The 5,000-nt window shown below is 49.4% G+C and overlaps 1 protein-coding gene across 7 annotated transcripts in view; it reads left to right on the top strand.

Annotated features, from left to right (window-relative positions):
• srgap2 (SLIT-ROBO Rho GTPase activating protein 2) overlaps positions 1–5,000 on the top strand; it is a 126,167-nt gene that overhangs the window by 63,296 nt on the left and 57,871 nt on the right. The gene's annotated exons all lie outside the window — the stretch shown is intronic.

Genomic DNA, 5,000 nt, shown 5'->3' with positions numbered 1-5,000 from the left:
CTCTCCTCACGCCTCACTCCTCTCACTCCTCTCTCCTCACTCCTCACTCCTCTCTCCTCACGCCTCACTCCTCACATCTCTCACTCCTCACGCCTCTCACTCCTCTCTCCTCACGCCTCACTCCTCACGCCTCACTCCTCAGTCCTCACCCTCGATGTGGGGGTGGAGGTGGAGGTAGTAGCCTGCTCCTGTCCATGTGGATGTGTGTTCCAGAGGACACACACGCATGGGAATGGCCCAATCTTCGTGAGCTGTCACCCAGGAGTTGTGTGTGTGTGAGAGAAGAATGAGAAGAATGATCACACATCTAGCCAATGATGATTTGCTTACAGAGGTCATCTGAGTTCTAGGTTTTCACAGATAAAATTACACTGTGACGAGTAATGTGTGTGTGTGTGTGTGTGTGTGTGTGTGTGTGTGTGTGTTCATCTGCAGCCTTTAACCGGATCTTGTGGTTTATGGAGCCAGTTGTTAATGCCTAAGACAGAGTGCTAATAGTTCTGTGTTGTTTAAAGTTATCTCTATGGTCTCTCCTCCATGTGTACAGTTATCTCTATGGTTTCTCCTCCATGTTGAGGAGCTGTGCTCTATGGTGTCCTCCATGTTTGCTCCAGTGCCTCTGTCTGTGTGTGTGTGTGTGTGTGTGTGTGTCTGTGTGTCTGTGATCGGATGGTAATTCCTGGAAAGGCCTTTGGTTAAGCCCCAGTGACTGCTGTGTGACGGCCAAATCTGAGCTTACAGCATATTACCAGCCAGAGCTGCTCTAAGAGGGCTGGAAAACAGTGCCCTAAGCGTGCTGTGAGTGTGTGTGTGTGTGTGTGTGTGTGTGTGGGTGTGGGTGTGGGTGTGTGAGTCTCTCTTTCTCTCGTATCTGTGAAGAATTTTGTCTTGACATAATTCATCACTAAACTGTACTTATCTGTGTTGTTATGTGTGCGTGTCTGTGTTGTGATGTGTGTGTGTGTTTGTGTGTGTCTGTGTTGTTATGTGTGTGTGTGTCTGTGTTGTTATGTGTGTGTGTGTCTGTGTTGTTGTCCTGCTCTGAGGGTTGTTGTTTTGTGTGTGTGGTTGTGAAGTTGGTTCTGATCCAGACGCTGTTGATGGGGTACATGGGCACCTGTGTGGCTATCTGAAGCAGGCTTCTGTGATCTTCAGAGCGCAGCGCAGTGGGTCGGAGCGGGTCGGAGCAGGCCGGTGGGCCGGTGCCAGGAGGGACCAGGTGTCCATGTTGTGCTCTAAATATTCTTCTGACGAGAGCGTCGCTGTGCTCTGGAAATAACAGCCCCCGCTGGGGTAATCTCCTCCCTTATTCTCCCCCCCTCTCACTGGGCTGGGATTAGGCCGCGGGGGGTAACACGAGATGATTGGGTTCGGGACTGGGGTACGGCTCCAAGGCTTGTGCATTTGAGTTCTCACTGCCTCAGCAGCAGGTTGGCTCTGATTGGTGGAGGCACATTACATGCCTAAAACTGAGCTTTGTGATTGGCTGCTGCAATCAGGAAGTCTCCCTAAGCAAAAGGCTGCCATGGAAACTCCAGCTGAAGGAAACCCCCTCAGCCTGATTGTTGCCGTAGCGATGGGCCATGATAAACAATCTTTGAGCCATGCTCTCATGTGACTGTCTCAGTGTCCCTCCCAGGGCCCAGCTTGTATGTGTGTGTGTGCGCGCTTGCGTGTGTGTGTGTGTGTGTGTGTGTGTGTGCGCGCGTTTGTGCGTGTGCGTGTATGTGTGGTTAAACAGGAGCAGAGGGGTGGCTGTGTGTACAGTACAGCTCATTAAAGTGTGGCATTACGGATTTAGTCTAAAACTCATGAGCTAATTAGCAGACAGATCACACACTTCCCTTGCAATGTCCGTAAAGAGCGCAGAGTTACACTGATAAACACTGGGCAGCATTTCTATGGTATATGTGGTGATGTCCTGCAGCATTTCTATGGTATATGTGGTGATGTCCTGCTGTAACTGGGCAGCATTTCTATGGTATATGTGGTGATGTCCTGCTGTAAATGCGGTTCTGATAGAGTACAGTGGGACGACCAGTGCAGCGACAGATGTTGTCGGTAGAGGATGGGTGGTAACCAGAGTATTGGTGGTAAAACAGGAAGTAAAGAAGTAATTCTGGTCTCTGATAAGATCTGTGACCTGAACGGAAAACACTATAAGTTTGCTTGGCTAATATCAGGACCTTCATTTCTTCGTTGAGTAACGTTGTCGATTGCCTGACTTTTAAAAGATTTAAAATTTTGTATTATGTGAAGTGATGCGGCTTAATACTCAACTGACTTGTAAACCGATCGGTCAGGTGACAGGTCTTAACCAATCAGAGACCAGAATTACTTCTTTACTTCCTGATTTACCACCAATATTCCGGTTACCACCCATCCTTGGCCGAAAGATGTGCTTATCAAAACTTCCCATTACCAAATACCATCAAACTGTCCAGCTAAGTGAGCTGGAGGATGTTTGTTAGCCACGCTGTGAGTGAGTGAGCTAATCATCTACTTTACTCACAAGAGCAGAGCCCAGCAGGGAGGAATCCCATTGGTCATCAGTGAGGTGGGCGAGGGCTCAGATGGCGGAGTGAACATCCAAAACCAACAGCCAGATTGGCATGGCAACGCTGGGGCCAGATTGGCATGGCAACGGTGGGGCCAGCTGGTTGGCAGATCTCTGTGTAGAACCAATGGCCTGAAATGACCTGACCACGCCTCTGAGATGCTGTGTGTGTGTGTGTGTGTGTGTGTGTGTGTGAGTGTGAGTGAGTGACAAACAGAAGAGTGTGAGGAAACTCTGTCCTCATGGCCGACAGCAGAACACAGTGATGACCTATGAGATAGAACTGGTCTGGGCCAAGATGACATTTTACTGAAGATCAAGAATGTGTGTGTCTGTCTGTGTTTATGTGTGTTTGTGTGTCCTTCTGTTTTTCAGTGTGTGTGTGTTGAGTGTGATGCGTGTGTGTGTGTGTGTGTGTGTGTGTGTGTGTGTGTGTGTGTCTCCTCTCCTCCAAGCTATCTGTGTGTAGAAGCCCTTCCAGCCAGAGGCCTTGCTGTGACCGTGAAACAGAAGACACACTTGTGTGTGTATGTGTGTGTGTGACAGTGAAACAGAAGACACACTTCCCCATCCCATGGTCCTCTTCCTCCCCCTTCCTGCTTCGGACTCTTCCTCTCTCACTTCCTCTCTTTCTCTCAATTACTCATGCACTCTCTCATGTGCTTGTCATGTGCATCCACCCTCCCTTTCCCTCTCTCTCTCTTTCTTTTTCTCTCTTTCTCCCTTCCTCTCTTTCTCTCTCTCTCTCCCTTTTCCTACCTCTCTTTCTCTATTTCTCTCTCTCTCTCCCTTTTCCTACCTCTCTTTCTCTCTTTTTCTCTCTCTCCCCCTCTCTCTCATGTTCAGGTTCAAGTGTGTTTTATTGGCAGAATACGTTCAGAAAAAGTGTTTCCAAAACAACACATAGGCTAATACACACACATAATACATGCAGTAATGTGAAATTACACACACACACACACACACAGAGACACACACACACACACAGAGACACACACACACAGAGACACACACACACACACACACACAGAGACACACACACACACACACAGAGACACACACACACACACAGAGACACACACACACACACAGAGACACACACACACACACACAGGAACACACACTCACACACTCACACACACACACACACACACACACCTCTCTCTGTCTCCCTGGGGCTAGCCCTGGCAGTCAGACATAAAGGCCTTAGAGACAGAAGCTGGTGATCCTGGGCAGTGATTGGCGGCGAGGGGAACCAATCAATGAGCACTCCAGGCCATGAGTGACCTCCCCTGTAAGGGGGAAGGCCCAGTCGAGTATGTAGGCTCTGGGCTTTATGATTGAAGTCAGGAATGGGCGTGTGTGTGTGTGTGTGTGTGTGTGTGTGTGTGTGTGTTTGTGTGTGTGAAGGCATAGACACTCCAGGCTGTAGTGCCTGTCTCTCAGCTGTGTGTGTGTGTGTGTGTCTGACTTATGGGCCGTCCAGTTTGAGTTTTGTTGCGTTTTGGCCTTTCCTCCACAAAGCAATGGCATTTTCGGGCCTGAAAACGTAAACTTATGAAAACACTTAAATGTATTCATCTGAATCTCTCTAAGGATTTTCATCACTCTTTCTCTCTCTCTCTTTTGTGTTTCTCTCTTCCTCCCTATATCCCTCCCCTCTCTCTCTCTCTCTCTCTGGTGTTTCTCTCTTCCTCCCTCTATCCCTCCCTTCTCTCTCTCTCTCTGGTGTTTCTCTCTTCCTCTCTCTATCCCTCCCTCTGTCATTCTGTCGTGTCGTCATTCTTGTTGTCTTTCCCCCCCCTTTCTATTCTTCTCTCAAATAGAACGTCATTCTGTGTCTCTCTAACAGTTACGCCACGTCTACAAAGCAACCTCTGTGGATAGCCTGATCTCACTGACCCGTGTGTGTGTGTGTGTGTGCGTGTGTGCGTGTGAGTAGGGAATTCTTCTGTTGCCTCTGTGCAATGTGTTCCTCATACCATGCGCTCTTCTCAACCTTCCAGGGGTCCACTTCAGGCCTCACACACACACACACACACACACACACACTCAGAGCCTTGTCCCTTCCACGTGTGCATGTGTTAGGTGTTAGGGGTTCCCTCAGCTGTGAGGCGCCTTGAGGAGCAGGGTGCCGTGGAGGAATGTGAGCTATGTTCTGCTATGTTCTGCTATGTTCCGGTATGTTCCGGTATGTTCCCCTTGTGCTTCTGCAGCCGAGCGAGATGGGGCACCCACAGGGGGACCAGGACTCTTCACTCACTCAGACTGGAGAGATAGATAGTGCTGGAGGAATGTGTGTCTGTGTGTGTGTGTGAGGAGATGTGCTCAGGGATCAGGGGTGTCCCATAGAGATCCCAGTTATTTGTGCTCCTGGCCACGAGCGGGAGGAGAGCTTGCCAAGTCAACCAGCAGCTGGAGTAGAGCTCACCACACACACACA

This window comes from Clupea harengus, chromosome 5 (genome assembly GCF_900700415.2).
Source record: "Clupea harengus chromosome 5, Ch_v2.0.2, whole genome shotgun sequence".
NCBI lineage: Eukaryota > Metazoa > Chordata > Actinopteri > Clupeiformes > Clupeidae > Clupea > Clupea harengus.
This window is presented reverse-complemented; position numbering and strand designations above follow the sequence as displayed.